Source organism: Cyphomyrmex costatus, unplaced genomic scaffold (genome assembly GCF_001594065.2).
Source record: "Cyphomyrmex costatus isolate MS0001 unplaced genomic scaffold, Ccosl1.0 scaffold146, whole genome shotgun sequence".
NCBI classification, from domain to species: Eukaryota; Metazoa; Arthropoda; class Insecta; order Hymenoptera; family Formicidae; genus Cyphomyrmex; species Cyphomyrmex costatus.
This window is the reverse complement of record NW_017275457.1, coordinates 991,087-1,012,021: the sequence shown is the minus strand read 5'-3', so window position 1 is coordinate 1,012,021 and position 20,935 is coordinate 991,087. Positions and strand designations below refer to the sequence as shown.

General features: G+C 33.8%; 1 protein-coding gene across 1 annotated transcript in view; it reads right to left on the bottom strand.

Moving 5' to 3' along the window:
• The window catches only part of LOC108783285 (Regulator of cullins 2), a 54,085-nt gene that overhangs the window by 3,540 nt on the left and 29,610 nt on the right, over positions 1 to 20,935 (bottom strand). The window lies entirely within an intron of this gene.

Sequence of the window (20,935 nt, the reverse complement as noted above, 5' to 3'; positions counted from 1 at the left end):
CATATCTGTCGTTCAAAGCGATCAAGTATCGTCTGACATTGCTCGTGCTAATACGAATTTTCAGCGTATCTGGTAGAATTCCACGGGTTTAGCTAACATCTAATGTGTCTAACCACGTAATTATCACATATGATATTACATTGCTAATGATATGCCGCAAATATATAGAGAAACGTCCATCGTGACAAAATAAGATTGTTCTAGACCTAGACAAAATATAATGTATACACGCGGACATAAATGCCTAGCCATCCAAAGTTGCATATCGGAGAAGACACAAGAATTAATGAGAAGGCATAAGAAGGAATGAGAAGGCATAAGAAAGAATGAAAAGTAACAAAAAAACATGATGAGGCATTTGTGTCTCGTGCGTATGTACAATAAAATAATACTGAATAAAACTGCATATACTGTAATGCGTGCAACATTACAAGTATTCGCCGAATTCATAGTTGTTTTCTCGAGGGGGTAATCACTTAATGTAATCGTGGGACGGAGTCCCTGAAATCATTATAAAATTTATATAAAATTTCGATATATAATCCGACAATTACAGGAAATAATTGTGTAATATTAGATAAAATCGTTTATTCGAACTGACCGCATATATAGTGAGGAAAAATTATTTGTCATCAAATAAAATTATATAAAATTAAATGAAATCATGTAATCTGTGGGACAATATTTCAGATGGTGGTTACCCCCTCGTGTTTTCTCTTCTTATCCAGAATTGATTGTGGTATTTTTGTGAAATAATCTAGTTATTTCAAGATGTCTTCGCGTATGTATATACAGCTTTTAATAATAATTTAAATCGATATTTATCGAATATATATATACATACACAATTATATTAAAATATTTTTGTGCTTTTCTTAGATTGCTGCACTGAGGAAAAAGTTATTAACTTGATTAAATTCATATATAAGAATAAATTATTATATTAGATAATTTTAATTATTATATTAGCAATATATTAGAATAAATTAAAGAATTTTAACGAATTTATTGGCTCGTAGCCCTGTTTCTCTCCATTTGATTAAATTCATTTAACTCGTAATAATTTTTTAGTCTAAATATTTATATATTCAATTTTTTAAAAATATACAAGAGTTTATTAAAAAACATTTGCTTGACAGCTCGTGACCGCCGCATTTAGTTAAATTAACTAATATTTTTGTTAAATTTATAATTTCTTTCTTAGTGTAATGTGACTCATTATATATCTTGTGATATTACTAATTTAATTATTGTCATTCATCTTGTCTGTAAAGTATTCAGTCTTAACAATATTTGCGATTTGTCGAAAATTAAGTATCTGCAATTCGTTCTTACATTGGAGCAAATACTATTTTTTTCCAATATTTCTAATTTGTTTATAATAAATCTGTATAGAATAAAGGAAATCTTTTTTATTCACGAGTTTCTTAAAAAAAAAAGAAGAAAGAAAATCATGACCTACCCTCAACTTCACATAGATTTGCCTTCTTGAGTAAGCCCGTCAAGTCAACAGTATATTTGTTTATACCGATACAACTCAATCAAGGCCTCGATTGACGAGAAAGAAATTTCCATCGTTATCTTGGCGTCTGTTGGCGCTTCGTCGATTAACTCACGACGATCGCTGTAGAGAGAGTACAAGAAAGAAAGAGAGAGACAAAGAGATATGATGGGTGCCCTCTTCTCGTTGACCCCCTCCGGGGGATCGGGGTAATATGCTGGACGCGCCCCCAGATCTAAGCAAGCCATTGGGCCAATTAATCACGGCGAACGAAGACGCCGGCGAGGACGATTGACACGATAAGCACGCACATTTGTAATTGTTCGAATCAGGGCCGCACATACAATGAAGATGTGAAAATCGGGGGTGGTTGGATTTCTTCAGATTTAAATTTTTAATACCAGCAAATATAAATTATATATATTAGAAAATGTAAGATTACTCTCGCTTACTGGAAATTTCAGGGACAGTCGTTACTTTTTAATATATTTTTTACATTGATAATATAATGATCATTGTGGTCAACGCTATGAAAAACTTTTTTTACTTAATTATATTAAGTATATAAAATACTGCACACGATAAGACGTATAATAAAACTCGGGCACGTAAAAATTGGTAGACAAGGTCTTAAGCCTATAATATAAGCCTTAGGCTTTGATTTAACTTTTTACTTTTTTATATTGTATGGAGAACCTTCTTTGCAAAGGTATACTTCACAAACATCTGATATGGGAACTTGTTTCAGTATTTACACACAATTCTGATCCACATCAAGTAATTTTACGTAATTCTCTTTATATTGCTGAAAGTTAATTTAATTTATGAATCCGAGATTTTAAAATTTGATATCAAGATCCTGAGAAGGAAATGTGCTATACATTGTAAAAGTTATATTAAAAAACTAGTGTTACCAGTTAAGAAACCACATTTGAAATAGGTATTCTAGAGTCAAATATTGAGATCTTATGGATTCTGTATTCAATTTAGATCAGAACACGTTTGTATTGTTCATTTAATTTTAATTTAGACATAAAATAGCTTAAGAATAATGCATTTTTTGAAAAAAATGTTTCAAATAAGAATTGTAGGGTTCGAGGAGGACCATAAAAGCTATGAGCTACTTAGATTTTGAGTCCAAGATTTTATTGGCCCACTCATCAAACCTTACAACTTATTTTATTTGAAACATTTTTTTCAAAACTACATTGTTCTCAAGATATTTTGTAACGTTAATTTTTTTTATATCACTTTTGCAATGTAATATGTTCCCTTGTGAGGCGTAAAATAACATAAGTCTGTGGTTATATCTTTGAAGTCTTTTACAATATATAAGTCCTCATATACGTTCCTGGAATTTCGCACAATGTACTACTCGAATGATTACAATATAGTTAATATAGCTATATATCCTGTATATATTCTTCATCCTATTGCGTCGGATAATTCATGGATCTCTTGGAATTTTCCAAGCTTATAACCATTATTAAATCTTACATTGTTGTGAACGTATAAGTAGTCTGTTGCGTCATGATAAATTTACTTCAATCGTATTACTCTGACGTAATGCCCGCTAATATATTTTGATTAAATCAGGTTGCATACGCGAACCGTTTCATTTCATCAACGATCACTTTGGCCCTTTGACTCTACTTGTGCACGACACTTTCTAAATTATATAAACATATGCAATAAATCATGTGATATATTAAAACTCTTCTGCAGTTTTCAATATTTTTATTTTGATAAGATCTCGTTGTGCCATTCCTAACATATATTAATATTACAGATAACGATGTTATATATAGGAAGTTTAAATTACAGCTTGCGAAGGAAACGAAAATCGTTTCGTGTGCACTCATATTTCATTAAAATGTATTCACGGACGTTACGTTGGCATTAAGCAATTGTAGTCAATTCATTATAATAAACAATTGGAAATTTAAGTTCGATACCACAGTCAAAATTAAAATTATTTACTATTTTTCCATCAGACAATATTTTCTTTACTATTTTTTGTAATTAAATAAAAACGCTTTCTAAAAATATCATTTAATGTAAATTAATATGTATTATCAAACTACGCGTATGTCTAATATCCCAGAATTATCAAATACATTGCAACAAATGTCTTTGACGCCATCAATTTGCGCTGATACTAATTATTCCACATTATTATCGAATATTTATTAAGTATTGATACTTGACAAAATTACCAAATATTAAAGAATGCAATGTTAATCTATTTTTATATACAATAAAAGGTAAAGTATTAACTTTATTATAAAGCAGCCTTTCAAATATAATTCTATAGTCTTTAGAAAGAATTGAAACTCGATTTTATATTATAATAATGTGTCAGTGTTTTCAATTAATATTAATTTTAAAACGCCAACAACATACAAAATATCCAATAAAATTTTGAAAAATTCTTTTTTTTAAGGCTCTAAGATTTATAAATTCCAAATTAATATATATGATTACGTGTCTATTTGCATTTACCATATTAAAAGCAGCTTCGCGTCGCTCACGATATAACAAGAGCGTTATTGTATGATTCCGTTCATCAAGCGCTCATTGTAAGCATGGCGTGGTTCTTTAATCCGCACGATATCATTATCGACGGGATGACGATCAAATGATCACAATATGTTGAGTTGAACTGCGAATATGTCGCACGGAAATTTTAACGCAATCGCCGTCATATGGGGATACGTTGTTTTGGTTATTTGTACGTAATATGCCGATTATCAGGCTCCTTTTCCTGTTACGAGAACCACGTAATCATCGTGTTATCATCGAAAAAATACACTCAAGTACATCAGGAAATGCGCTCGACCTAATGCTAATTTAATAATGAAGTAACAATCGCGCTTTCACGATGATGACGGCTATTTCGTCATGGACAATCGTATCAATTCCGCGTGGTCGCGAATAGATTTGCAAGGTTGAAATAAATCGAGAGCCGCCTCCCTGGGATAACTTATCGAACGACGTGGATGAGCCGTGCTCATTGCTGTTCATACGTTGTATATGGAATTACGAAATAGCCAATACGTATCGATATAGCGATCGTACGCACTAATGGCACGTATTAATCATTCGAATGTTCGAGAAAAGCTCCTTGCTTCGATTAATTGCCGTGTGCTCCATCGAGTCGGATTGGCCTTTGAGTTGATGGGATCACGGCTTGATCTAACTATAGAACAATCGATCAACGAGAAGTACAGAAAACTTTATTTTTAGACGGTTTGCGATACGGTTTTATTGGAGTATTGTCTACAAGAAAACGAATGTTCGTGCTCAAGTCGTTATTACAAAGAAAAGACTTATTTTCATGCTCAAGTCGTTATTACAAAGGATGATCGAATCGATTTCATTTTCTTAAGAAGAAATTACGTTATAGAACTTTAATATAGGGAAAAAATGCTTATAAGTATAGTATATTTAATAATTATTATTTAATAACATTAGATAATATTATTTTGTAATTAATTAGTCGTTGCTCTCAAACGTTCCAGCAACTTTGATTCTCGACCGAAGAAAGGATCAAGATTTGTCACACAAATTTTTAATGTGCTAATAATCGAGTCAGTTGTTTGTTCTGCGTCACAGCTCTTTCTAAAGACAAAAATTATCGTCTTTGTGTTGTTTTCCGATTTGTCGCAGTATCGACCAAGTGCGAACGGACCTAAATTGCCCTAATTTTCATGGACAAGTCTCCTCCATCATTCGCGCCCAAGTGAAAACTATGAAATCGTTGCATAACGAAATAACGTAATATTTTTGGAAAAATACTGATAACTTCCATTTCTGATTAAGTCATAAAAAAAATATAATTTAAATTACGAAGATCCGTGATTGCGGCATCCTGATGAGCTGCTTTTTCGCAATGATATAATATATCTAAGATACAAATTATTATAAAATTATTTCAAAATCTCGACAAGACTTATCATTAACTGATGGATTTTCCTTAAAATGCTTCGTATAATAACTTTTCAGAATTTTTATATAAATTTTATTATTTAAAAAAAAAATTCAGATTTTTTTTCATATGAAAAGAGCTTACGAATTGAAATACTTTTCATAATAGTAGTGCTAAAAAGAGATCTTTTCTATATACATACATATATAGAATTCTTCATATATATAAATTCCAAAATATTCTAAAAAGACTTCTAAGATTTCTCATTGTATAATTTCTGGAAAAAAAAACTTATAAATCTAAAAAATATTTAAAATATTATAAGAATTTTTTAAACCAGGGTGAATTTAATTGTTAACAATATTATAAGTGGCTATAAAAAATTTCCGTCTTTTTTAAAAGAACTTTTGTTGCGCAAATGCATTCTCTCACAATGTTTTCATGCTATAATATAGAGAGGGTTTGTCGAAATCTCTACCAGGTACTTTTCCTTGGCTGTTATAATAATGTCAACCGACCCATCAGTTAACCCTGATCAATCGTGATTCGACCGTGATACACAACGACGAGGGGATCGCGGCGAGAGAAAAAGATGCGAGCGTACACATAACCGCGGAACGGCGCGGCGCCCGATCGCGCGAGCGGTTCGCGAGCGACGCGTGCGAGCGCAACGCGCGTGATGCACGTGCGAGCATAACTTTACGGCTGGATCCTCACGCCAAGGAGTTGCGAACGGAACGGAACGGGTCAAGTTCACGACTACCGCCTTGATAAAAACGTGACATCGACGTAGCTCGAACTTTGCAGATAAAGATGAGAGAAAGAGACATACGCGAGTCAGCGTCGCGTCTTGAAACAAGTAAACATTGGATAATGTGCGGACTACATGCGATGCAAATGCAAATTTATCTGAGAATTATAATATATCGTCCTGGAATTAGCACGCTACTCTATTGCACTTAAAAGATGAATATCAAAAAGCCAAGCTTCATATACGAAAAAATTTTAATTTCGCGACATCATATAACATACTGAAATATTACATTTAATATCGAGATATTTATTATGACAAGTACGGTATCTTGTAGAAATCAATCACAATGCTAATACTATATATACAATAATAAGTATTATTTTATAAAAAAAAAATACAAATATAAAATTATCTTTCACACGACGACGTGCTTCAACGTCGGACTCTAAGATTTCGTCTTATGAATAAAAGAATGAATATTATTAGAATAAGATAATTATTCCTTTCTAACCACGATTTGCTTTATATATGACATCTTGAGTAATTAATTATTAACTCATATGACAATGATCGTTATCGTCGACAGGTTTGCTATTGCGCCAACGAACAATCGGAACAAAAAATAATTTGTGATGCAGCGAATTGATATTCAAGTAACTCAAAATAGCGCAAACCACGCATATTCAATAAAGTGTTTTGCATCTTTCAACAACTTTAGTCAACATATGCAGACGAGATACTAACACCTTGCGACTTATGACGGTGAACGCGTGTAACCACAAGTAACATACATATGTGAGGAGTATTTATTTTTCATTATACATTTATCTTGTTGTCTAACGTTCTGAGCTTCTGAGAGTGGAGATTTAAAATATATTGAGAAACGAAATGCTTTGTTCTGCACTTGAGTTATACTTACACGAGAAATTACTCATGTATCAGTTAGATTATGTAAATTTCATTACATTCTGTAAATTGAATTATTTTAATTTTACGTTGTGTGTGTTCAGAACATTCATTTTTACAATGATTAGAGTACGTAATACTTTGTGTAACAGCAAAGTTTCCCAGATTAACAAAAGTTGATTCACAATTAATAGTTTCATCAAAATTATATGTATAATTTTGATTGTTTTTCTATTTGTGTATATATTGCAATCCGATATATAATTTGTGTGTAATTTTTCATTTTTTTATTATAGCAATAACTTCTCGCAATCTTAGCTGGCATTCTCGTCTTTCAACTGTAGATTTGTATTGAATAAATATCTGAAAACAAGTTCCAATCTCAACATTTAAATATGTAATGAGAACCTTCTTGAATTTCACATATGCAAATTTTGTTTTCGAATATAAATCAAATAGGATATCTTTTGTAAGTTACTGTAAACAGAGAAACATTTAAGAGTATAGTACTACTTTAAGTCAATCAATTTCCTCAGATCTTTTAAGTGACACATACATAATTGTATTAACTAAAGGGAATACTGACACTTTGCCAATGTCAACTTAAAATGATCTGCGCATTTTCCGGTTGTGCGCGCTTATTCCTGACCTTCGTCCTCGCTCGCGGGAACAACATAGGAAACTCACCGGTAGAACTCATCGTTTGAAGTTGTTAGAAAAGATTACTAACGCATTTTCGCATCAACTACTTCAAATAGATAAAGAGGAGAATATTCCATTGTGTTCAAAGGAACAAAGAATTATATGTAATGGCAAATTTGTTTTTTAAGAGATCTCTTGGTAAAAATTATCAAAAATACATTTTTTCAAAGGTTTAATATTATCATAATAAGATACAAAGACAATATGTATAATGTAGATGTAGAAATGTAGAAATTTTAATTAAAAATATTTGTATTGCAATCAATATAGTATCATAAATATTTAAAACTGCAACAAAAATGTGTACTAAAAATACATTTATGGTTAAAAGATAGCATAAAGATTACAATTTCAAATATATAAAATACTAAAAGATATTAAAATATGATACATTACATAAATCATTTTTTTTAAATCTTATTGTAAGATACATTTTTTCAGAAAATTTAAAATTGTTGACGATAAATTGGGCATTATTGTCAAAATTATTTATGCAGTGTTATAAGAGACGTCAATGTTTTAATCTGAATATTAATTTGCGAAATGAAAAATTATATCAAAATTGTATTTGTCTTTTTTTTGCAGACTGATAAAATTTTATTCAAATCAAATGATTTCTAAGTAAGAATTTATAAAAAAAAAAAAATGGAGATAACTTTTGACGTATTTCATATGCGCACTAAAAGTTTATTCAAATCGATTTCTAAGTAAGATTTCATGAAAAAAGAGCGGATAACTTCTGATGTATCTCATATGTACGCTAATTTGCTGAAACAATTACTTACCAAAGCATTACAAATTTGGATCATCATTGCATAGATCGAGCTGACGTAAATGTGCTTAAAAGTGTGAAATGTAAAACGTATGAATATGAATACCTTATCGGGATGCGTGGTGTGGTTACTTTAGAAGTGTGCTTTGTACAGTGTGCTTTGCGTAGTACGCAGCAGTAACAACAAAGAGATAGGCCGCGTTTGTTCGTTTCTCGCTAATGTATGCTAAGGAAAGTTTCTACGATACATTCCGAAATTTCCAATTTGCCATAGCGCAACAACGACAAATCTCAGAAGCGGTTTAATTTTATCCAGACCTGTTATTTCAAGAAAATGGTAAGATTTTCGTATAAAATATTTTGTCAATATTCAATATATTGTATCAAATCTGTACATGACATTTTATTAACACCTATAACGCTTTTGAACGCTACTTTTTAAAATAAGTAACTTTTTTTTATAAATAAAACTTCTAAATCTAAACCAGAGCTTTGTGTACTAAATAAGTTCCATTGTAATATAATTCATTAATATATAATAGTATTCACGTACAATGTATATATCATTTATTATACAATAGAATTCTTCATAAATTTTTGTTATTTCTCTTATGCTTTTCTCTCTCAATCTTATAGTTACTATATATATATTGTTTATATAAACCATAATGTTCAGTGCAATTAATAATTTTACAATTATTCTAATGCTCCGTTCTTTTTGTTAAATGACAGCTAATTTTCTTGATATATTTCCTTTAAATTCCTTTACACCACGATATTAATACATAACATCGTAGAAAGTTGTGAAATAAGTGCATTTAATAGAATATAATTGTTTCATTGAGAAACACGCGTTCGACAAATTCATGACATTTAAAACGTGACGTGTTGCAGTGCGATATACGAATCGTAAATAAAATTAATTAAAGTGAGATGTATTCTTTGAATGGAATTGTTGAAAAAAGTGGGGTGGGTGCAGTTATTTGAAGACCTTTGATCGACGCTCTCACAGTTGAAAGCCCTTGTTCTTATTAATATAAAACGTCACTGGAAAGAATTACTGCTTGCAGTGATACGTCACCGTATTCAATGTGAATCGCAATCAAATAATATTTTAAATAATACAATATGTAAATATATAGAATATGTATGTACATAAAATAGGAAGAAAATTATATTTTTCGACAAAAGTAAATCGGTTATTTTGCATAAGAACTTTAATTTTCGCTACTTAATTTTAATATTTGATATCTTGACAAGTCAGGTGATAATCTAAATTGCAAATGCCTTAATATTCCTTATTATAGTAAGTTATAATTAATAAAATAACCTTTTTATCAATATAAATAGCTTCTATTTATTTAGTGATAAAAAACTGATATGCAAATTGCGAAACTGTAAACAACAGTTACACTATAGCTAGTTTGCATCAACAGTATTCAATACATGAATTATCGGTCGGGCTAATCGCTTCCTTTCGTCAAGTATAACCGATCAGAATTCAGGCAGGCCATAAACTTGTCTCAAATGTTGCTAACATATTTTATGATGTTCCTTGATATATCGTTATTTTTCATATTGATTGAAATTTCAACAATTTTCCTTTCGCTTTATGATTCCGCAAATGATACGATTATCGACGTGTGTTGTAAAAATAATCAATCGATCTTTTATTAGCAATGATGCCCGTTATTTCCTGTTAAGAATATAATAATTTTAGTTTAATTTACCTTTACTAATTTTAAAAATTACAAAAGGATAAAAAGTAAATTAATCCGATATTAAAGTTAATTTACATTGATGGAAACGAGACATGGATAATAACTGTTATACATATATATTTTCTTGACAAACAGGAAATAACGTGCATTATTATATATGCCGATAAACGATCAGTCGATTACTTTCATGTGCTGATAAATCGCATCGTTCGCGGAATCACAAGGCGGAAGGAAGATTGTTAAAATTGCGTTCAAAACAAAAGATAATGGTGCATCAAGGAGCAGCATAAGAGCTTTACAAATATATCTGTTGATAAATTATAAGTTCCTAAAAAATTGAAGCAAAAATCTTGGATTATAAATAATTAACCAACAAATGAAAAGAAGATCGAGTTATAAACGTGAAACAAGTGTCATTTAAGTAACCGAGATAATTATACTTGTTTCTTCCTTGAATAAACAATAACAGTCCGTGCACACTTGCTATGAATGATATTTGTAATTAGTCACTACAAAACTATATTCTTCATTTAATATCAATTACTCATTTATCAAAATTTTAACTTGACAGCTAGTACAAGAATATTAAAACAAAGGAAACTGTTAAAAAAAAGAGCTATTATCTTTTAATGAAAAAGGTAATAAAATATTAAATATTAAAAATATTTTCATATATACGTATATATATTCCTGAATTTTATATGTATATAAAATTATAGCGTAAATAAAAATGTATGTGTAATATTAAAACTATAATCTATATAGGAGTAATTATTTTGACATGTTCTCTTCTATACTTATTAATAAAATTCACGATTGCAACAGTTTGTATCATTAGTTTAAATTTTAAAAAAAGTAAAGTTTGTGATATATTAAAATTTTAGGAAAAAAGAGAATATCTGAAGTATTAATTAGTATGATAATTTATGCAAATATATGGAGATAGAATCTTTAATTTTAATTATTTTTAATTATATTTTAATTATATTTTAAGATTCGGAAGTTATTTTTCTTATTAACAGCTCTTTCACTTATAATTAAGAATTGCTTAGTTTACTAACGATTAAACGCTGAGAATAACAGCGATAGATTTTCTCGCAAACTAGATTGCCAAGAATTAAGCGACACATCATGCTGAAAGCACGTACCGTAATAGTTCAATGTCTATAGCACGGCTATTCTAAGTACTCGCTAGGAAGTACTTAGATAAAAGAGGTGATTACACGAGACTATATAACTTCCGAGCTTTTCTTATCAGTATATATCTTCCGACAAATCAAATGACTCTTTAATGAATTAAATATTTGCACGCATAATAGATATATGTACGTACAACTGATAAGAGATATAGAAAAGTGATAAGTGAAGAGAAAGTATCAAATTAAAGATACCTATGCTACGCGAACGTTAAAGGAATCTATCCTTCGGCATTATTCGCCAAATGCGTACCGCTGTTGCGTACGCGAGCATGTAAAAGGATCTGCGGCCAGAGAGGCAAGAGGAAGAGACGATACGAGACTTCCACAGCAGGGATGTGAAGCGTACGTGCTGACAGGCGTGTACGGAGACAGGACTGGCTACTAACATATATGGTGGAACGAGGTCGAACGTCTCTCGAACCTTCCATGGACGGCTGAGACTGCGCCGTTTGAACCTACCTCGATGAGCATAATCGCAATGGGTACAAATGTCGCTCGATCCGATGTCTCATCGGTTCACCATATTTAAAATTGAAGGATAGAATCCTTCAATTTCAGCACTTGTGTCTAATTAACTTATGTACTATCTATACCTTTTTTATATCAACATATATATTTTAGGCTGAAGTACATTACGACTAATATACATCTTAAAAAGGGTCACTTTTTGCATTTATTATCGTTTGAAGAAAATAGAAAAATAAGTTATTCAATTTTTTTGACTAATCATATTATTATCATTTTTTCTTGTCGTAAAGTCTTTATGTATTTAAAAAATTATTTCAAATTAAAAGAATAAATATTATATTAAAGGATATGGAGTACTTGTTCTTCTAGTAATCTAGTATTAGAAATTAAGTATACAAAAGAAAAAGAAATACCAAGGCTTGGAATTATGTGGAGGAATGTATTTATTTTGAATTTATACTTTATAAAGTTGAACGCGTCTTAAATGTTATGAATTGCATATTATATACAATAAATAGCGCGAATAGCGCAACTTTCAAAAAGATCGATATATATTAATGTATAATACATTAGATTGAAATAGGATAAATGTGAGAGATCGGTGCAACTTGTCCCACAAATTACCATGTGAGAATGCATAAATAACACAGGCGCTAATAAAGTGCAGAAAGATCTTGTTGATAGTTGAAAAGCATGTACATTATTATGTTATGAATATACATCATTATAAAATTATTAAATGTAATATGATAATACTCGGAAATTTTTTTATCCTATTTCTTTTTTTATTATATTTTACTAAATTTTGAATTTTTGGCAAAGAAAAAGTTATTATCGTTTTGCATTGATAGATAAAATGCTACTTTTTGTAGTTAATTGAATGTCAATCAATAACTTATTTACATTTCTATTTATTACATGTTTAAAAATCTTTATTAATTTTTTTATTTTTAATAAGAAATTAAGTCAAAATATCTTCTTAATTTTTAATTTCTTAATTTCTTTTTGTCACACATAAAAATATTTATTAATAATATCGCAAAAAATATATATATATCTACGAGAAAAATGTACGAATGTGTAATTTGACATAATGACTTGAAATATATTTCTCATGATGCAGTTAGTACAAATACAAATGTTCTTTTATAAAATGTGATAAACAATACCCATTTTTTTTAGATCTGTTATTTAATTATTGTTGAAATAAAACTATTGATAGCGACAATATCCAGAACAGACAAATCCAGAACACGGGAAATTTATCAGTTGATGATTTAAGATCAATGAACGTTTCATAATATTTATTTTTAAGGAATTATTCTCAGCTCCGATAGTAATAAAAATATAACAAAGATATTAATTTTTATACATAACGATATATATCTCATAAAATAAAAATTTCCTAATAATATTCGATATTTAATAATTAATTACAACAACTTTGTCATCTCAAATTGCTAATAAGATAAAAAAAATTCGGTTCAAAATCCTTTCCATATCTTAAAATATAAATAATTGATAAAAATTAAACCATTATGGCATCCGTTCGGGGAATCAATGTAGATTACCTACCTACTAAATTTATTAAGTAAATTCAAAAAGATTCAATAAAGAAGTTGTTAGAAATAAAAACATGGAAGAATATGAAAAGAAAAAAAATACATAAAGCCATTTAAAATAAAGAATATGAATCATAGGGAGAATTCCTTTGAAAGCCGAAGGCTTGAAACAAGTCAATCTATGAGATCAACGTCTTAACTTTTTTTTTTATCTATCCATCTCTCTCAACGTACTTTACAATTTATAATATATTGTTCTCCAGAAAAATTGCCCATTGTTCACTATATCCTACTGTAGAAGCGCGATAAAAGTTTGGATTTTGTAAACGAGCACACCTCGCGATTAAAAAAAAAAGAGATGCAAAAACGAAGACAGGAACTTTCGGGCGCTGATTTAATATCCAACTGGTTAGATTTAGATGATCAAATCTGATGCAATATAAGCGCGGCGCCAAAGCACTCGGGAACGAAGAGCGTGGGTAACACCGAGGCCTCGCAGAGATCTGATAAATTTGCGCGCGGCGTGTTGCAGCTCCGTCGTGTCGCCTCGCGTTGCACCGCACCGCACCGCTCCGTGCTGCGCCCGCGCCGCGACGCGACGCCGCGTACCGCGCGAAAACGCGTTCCCCCTACGGACGCGCAAAAGAGGCGTGGTTTATGTTCGCAGCGGTGTGTATAAGAGACAAACCTCCCGAACCGATTAGCAAAGTTCCCCAAAACACACGTAACACCAGACTTTTCCATGTCAACCGAGCCGTAAGAGCGTAACGACCGGACGATAGAGAAAATCGACACGAGACATAAACCACAACAAAACGGCACATTTTGGAGACATCAACACACAAGGAGAGAGAGAGAGAGGGAGAAAGAAAAAACAGAGGATACATCGAGATCCTTGAACCCGTTCTCGAGTGACAAATCACCAGGAATTCCCGTTGTCTAAACACACCGAGAGCCGCACGTCATCGATATAAGGCAGACGTCATCAACGGCGGGCGACGTGTAAAAGGAACTCTGCGGTCGCGAGAGAGGGAGAGAGAGAGAAGGAATCCGACTTTTTTTGCGGAAAGGAATTTTCTCACGTGGTGGGATCCCTTTCCCCAGTAGCTTTTCGAAAAAATTCGCGGACGGGGGCAACAGAAGCGAGCCGATAACTATACTATATATCCGCGATACGAAGCCGGGCGTAGTGGTGCGGTGGAGGTGGTGAATCACGGAGACAGGTAGCGAGCCCGCGAGAACGGTCCTCATTTAGGCGTCGATCGTTCCCTGCGTCACGTCTCTCGAGGGTGCGTAACACCACGCAACACTCGCTCGCTCGCTCGCTCGCTCGCTCGCACGCACGCACGCACGCATCCACCAACCGAATCACCCATCCGATCGATCGATCGACCGACCACCCACGCACGCACGCGGAGTGCCGACACGTAAGACGCGATACGGTATCAAACGCGATCGATCGAAGGCGCGCGGAAAGAAAGCGCGTCTCAATCGGTCGCAGCTGCAGCTGCTGCAACGACGACGACGACGACAACGACGTTCTGTCACACGACGTTCGGGGTTACCTGCCCGCTGTCATAACAGAGCCACGTGTGATCGGCTGTGTGACGTGCGCGCGCGCGCACGCGCGCAAAACACGTACGGAGTACGCACGCACGTACAATACGCATACGCGCGCACCTGCGTACGTAGCCACCCACGCACGCGTTCGCCGGCCGATCAAAGCGCACTGCACGCGCCGCCGATCGCGCATTGACGATAGAGGAGCCCGTGCGCGACCTAGCCGACGGCCACCGCCGCTGCCGCATCTCATCGGCGTCGCTCGCGAGGGGCACCGAAGAGGCAGGCCGAGCCGAAGCAGCTACAAGTCATTCTATTTGACGAAATAAACGGCCGATAACCCACGGCCACGACCACAACTCAAGACTCGCGCGCCAATAACCACCGAGCCGCAAGTCTCCCCGACGACGACGGCAACATCGGCGACGAGCGAGTCTCTCAACGACGCGACACCCAGCAGCTGGTCGTTTAAAGGACACACAAGCCGCGGATTGCCGACACTTGCCCACGAGACAGAGTGTGAAAAACCGCACAGAGAGAGAGAGAGAGAGAGAGAGAGAGTCGGCGCTCGTCAATATCTTCCCCTTCCCCCCTACTGACGACAGTACCTAAGCGACGACAGGATGCCCGGCTTCCAAAGGAGACAGATGATGCAGCCATGGCCCCTATGCCTGCCGCCCTTCGCGAAAACGAAGGTAAGACTCCCGGCGCCGCCTGTTCTCTCATCTAGGTTTCTCGCTGTGACAAGCCGCGTCCGGTTTCCGCGGCAGGAGCCGGCTGTCGCCATCCTTCTCTCTGGCGCACCCGACGGTCACCCTCGTTCACTCATTCACTCACTCACTCACTCACTCTTTCTCTCTCTCTCTTTCCCGTTCTCCGTCTCCTCCTGCCTACCTCTTCCCCACCCTTAACCCGCTGGAAATTTCCATTGCACCGGCGGCAGGCGTCTGCCGCCTCTACAATGCGTTTTTTTCTCAGCTTTCCGGCCGCGACTCTCTTTTCCCGACCTGTCTTTCTTTCCTCTCCTTGCATCATCTCTCTCTCTCTCTCTCTCTCTCTGTCTGTCTTTCTTTTGTTCCCCTTTCTCTTCTTCCCTTTGTCTAACTTTGGTTAAATTTTCAGTCTCTACGCTTCGCGTTTCCACCAATTAAATTTAATTAAAAATTATTTTTCATCTTTTTGTGTAAGAATTAGAAAAAGATGAGTTAATTGGACCGAGATTAAAGTTAAGCTATATCATTATGGTGGAAACAGGATGATAAACTGTTGGGTCGCGAACAATGACATTTTTTTCAGTTTAAGGAACGTAGAAATGGATTATGAAAAAGAGCGAATTATTGCGACGTGACTTTCTATGCGTTAATTAATTGTGCCATTGAAATTATAGGTACCGCGAATTTTTCCCTCGTACTTTTATCGTACAGCAATTTTTTATGCCTTCATTTCCCGTAAAAAGAGAAAGGTCTAACATTTTACCGCCTCGTATCTCGACGCGTAAAAGTCGCGATATCGAACTGTTATCGTGATTAATTTATCACATTTATTTCGATTCGCACATTCTCGATCTTGATGTCTCCCTGCGTCGTTCTTATCGTCTCGTGCCTGCAATTCCCGACTATGGCTTCTATATTTAACAAGCGGGACTCACATGTTGGCTCGGAAAGTCACGGCTTATAATGATCCTCTCGATCGCAAAATCGCGCTACGTTACATTACGTGCTTTCGCAATGAAGAGAAACGTTCAGATTTTAGGTATCATTCAAAACGATCTTAAAACAGCACGGGCTTTCTGTAAAAGAGGCACATCGAATTGCTATCAACCGAATTGTCGTCTCGTTATAAAATACCAGAGGAAAGCGTGAACAGGTATAAAGATCGGAATTGGAAACAGACAGATTTTTGTGTATTAGGGTTTTTTGTCGCATCCGATTTTCGATGTAGCGAGTATCGAAGGAGCATGAAACTGCTCCGTACTCGACGCGAACGAATTCATCTTCGTGGCTCGCCCAGACTCTCCGAAACCATACCGGTTTCGGTCCCCTCGGGGAAAGGCTTTACGGGACAACCGAAGCCGCGGCTCGCGCGAAACTTCATTGTGGTGGTTTCGCACGAATTCACGGTTATTTCATAGCTCACGATGGTGATCACTGATCGTCGGATAACTGACATTCGTATGCAGCTCTTACGTCGCGCGAAAATATCGATCGCTGTGCGCGCGCAACCGGCGCATAAGGTTGGACGAAACCATAGTAATTGTTCATTCCGTAGAAACAGCGTAATATATGCGCCGAGACGCGAGATGAATCATTATACATGAAAGACCATGTGAAGAAAAAGAAATGAATTGGGTTCGTCAAATCAAAATAAATAATCGATTACACGTGTGGGCTGGCAGTTGACGCCGCGTTATTGATATTGTCCCCTCGGAAAACGATAGAGTTCAGAAAAAATTGCACCGACCGATTATCGTGTACCTTTCCAGGGTACAGGGTGTGGTGCGCGTAGTCCGCAAGGAGTTACGTAACGGAATGAACGAGGAAATTTCCGAAAGTATTGTATATCGCGGATCGCGTGTACATTTCATTTTATTGAAGATAACAGAAAAGTGGGAAAAACGCTACTTCTGCTCGCCTCTCTTCTAGAAGTGGGAGAAGTGGAAGACAAGTCTTGCCTTTCTTTTTAATTAGTGATCTCTTTGGAGAAATCAAATCGGGAATATATTGTCTCATATCAACCATATTTCGGATACAGCCTGTATATCGGACGGTTTAAAAATAGCTGCGACATGATTCTTCGCGTCGACGCATTTCATCAAGAAAGATAAACGCGGGCCTGTCAAATTAAATTCCGGCTGATTTTCGAGAATTGTTCTAATGAAATAATTAAGTTAGATTGAATCTGATCAAATCCATCGATCAGTCCTGGGCTTTGAGTAAATTGAAATCTTTTCGCTATTCTATACTAAGATAAAATCTTATTTGATTAATGTGTGATTGCGTGTATTCAAATGAATATACCTTCGTTATTTAATTTTTGATCAAATAAACTCTTTGCATTTTAATGAATCTATTGAGAAATAATTTCTCGAAGCTAATTTTTTGATTAAAGAAAAAATTATTAATAAGTAATTACTATCTAATATTACAATTTTATATAATAACAATGGTATATTAATGATTGCAGTAGTAATTGTTTTTTTTTTAATGAATTTATTGTTTTATGTAATATTGTATGAAGTAAAATAATGTTTTATATATACATATACATATAAATAAATTTACGTATCATACGTATATAATTTTCTTTACATTTTTATATAATTATTATTTTTAACTTTTATATGTATATATAATTTACTTTTACGTTTCTTTTTTATAATTAAAATTTACAATGTTAAAGTTTGAAACGTTTCTTATTTCGTGCTGTAAATAATTGCCCAGATCTGTTCTTGTTGTAGCAGCACCAACATTGATATTCCGCAGAACAATCATCATTCATCAGAAAGATCTCGAACTCTCTGTTGGGATTGAATAATCTATCGTTGTGTTCATAGATCACCTTCTGGATGGCTCAGTGCTTATCTACCTCAGGATCAGGATATCGAGCGAAAAATATCGATACCTGACTTATCGGAAGATGTGTATTCATAGTGCATTTGTATCGGAAAAGAAGTATCGATAAAAGCATCCGAGAGGAAAAAACAAATCAAGAAATATTTGCAACAGTTACATTTTATTAAGTTTTCCATTTTTTATGTATTTTTTTTCATATTTATATCTATTCAACGATAACAAACAAAAAATGTAATCATACTATCACTAAATTTGTTACGTTTTATTTAACAACTGAAAATGATTGAAATACAGTTGTACAAATATAAGTCACATATAATTATCATCAAGAAATTTTATTTACTTATTCATAATGTTCTATAAATTAAAAGTAAATTCATAAATTAGCGAATATTAAAAATGATTTACTATTCATATCTGATTATTTTATTTGATTGATTCAAAAGAGAAATGTAATAATATTTTGTTACTGAAAAATATAATTAGTTAAGGAAGGGAAAATATCGATACTCTTTCCGAATTTCTTTCATTCTTTTTTCATCTTACACACATTTGTAATGTTGATAGAAAGCATCAATAAATCATTTGACGATGAAAAAAAAAATCCGACTTTATCATTAACTCTCGAAACTGCTCGGATCCCGTTCCCACGTTTCACGTGGTGCGATGTGCGATGTCGACAAGAGCCGGGCTATAAAGCGTTATCGTTTTTCAAACATGTATCTAATTTTCACATATACTACGCTATTGACCGATACTCCGACTCAAGGTAGGCAAGAATTAAGATAGCGTTAAAGCGCAGGCAAATTTAAGTTCGCTTCGCGATTTATACCGCAACTACGCGTCAATCAGTCTGAAATATCAAGGACGACCGGAAAACCTACAGGTATATCCTATTGTGGATAATAAAATGTATACGGACATATACGAGGTGCCGCATACAGGTACACAGACATTCGTTCGTTTGAATAAAGAAAAAAAAAAAGAATTAATTGAACCGAGTGTTCTCACGAAGGTCCGATACACTTTTTACAGTTCAAGTCAAGATTGAAGGATCGAATGAATGCAGGAAGTATATATAGTGCTTTGGAGGACCTATCGATATTTCTCCGAGATTTTATAATCATCTAAATATGTAGCTCAAAATAAAAACGAATAATTTAACGAATTCTTATCAATGGAAATTCAAGTCATAATTTATTCTTTATATTTGAATCCATATAGATATTTAAATAAATACATTTAAAATTCTTTTTTTGGTAAATTGAATTTGATTTTGAATTAACATGCATTTTTTTTAACAAGTAAAATTAAATATAAGTAAGAAAAAATGCAATAATTATTTTACATACGCGAGATGCATGATAAATTTTTATTCATATGAATCCAAGACATTGAATGCATCGTGCAATAGTATTATTGCAAAATAACAATCGAGACAGTCGATAAAATGCGATGAATGTATTACCGACTCGGTGTTGCAACTGTAGTATCTATTCTCGCTTGTCAATTTAATAAACCGAGCGCGTTGTATGTTCTACTCGAATGCAAGACGGGTTGCCGCTCCACATATAAAAGGGGTTAATATCACTGCTAGTTTGGCTGGTATATCAACGTTAAGGAGATAATACGAATATGTGCAATACGAATAATGAAATAGTGCTCGATAAAATCAGAGCGAAAATTCATAACTTCAGGACAAGATAGGCACGACTGTCAAAATAGTCATGTGCGCATAAATTATAATTGACGACTTAATTAATCTTCTGTAATGAATAGAAATAGCAAACAATAACGACAGTCTATTTAACAGTCAAAAAAATTCAGACACCAATTTTAAAATCAAATGAATAATTTATTACCGTCTCTCCTCTGAATATTTTGATGTATCGTGAGATAAACAAGTTCCGCTTATCTACGAGAATAAATATACAAATAATACGTAAAGTCAATAATAACACGGCAGTCACAAGCTAATCATGTGTTTGAAAATATACGTCGAGAGAGAGAGAGAGAGAGAAAGAGGGAGAGAAAGAGGAGAGAGAGAGAGAGAGAGAGAGAGATAATTCCTGAAACGAGACTTCATGTTGTTAAATCCATCAGCCTGCATTTTGTACGTTTGTTCAAGTTTCATTTCACAATGTAGGAAGTATTGCACGTAAAATGACTTGATATCACTGTATTCTATTAGATTAGATAGACATTATTATAAGAATATCATCTAATCCTGTTATATCTATAGATGTTTCGGCATGTAAGTCATATGGCATCAATGGTCGCCTTTTAGATA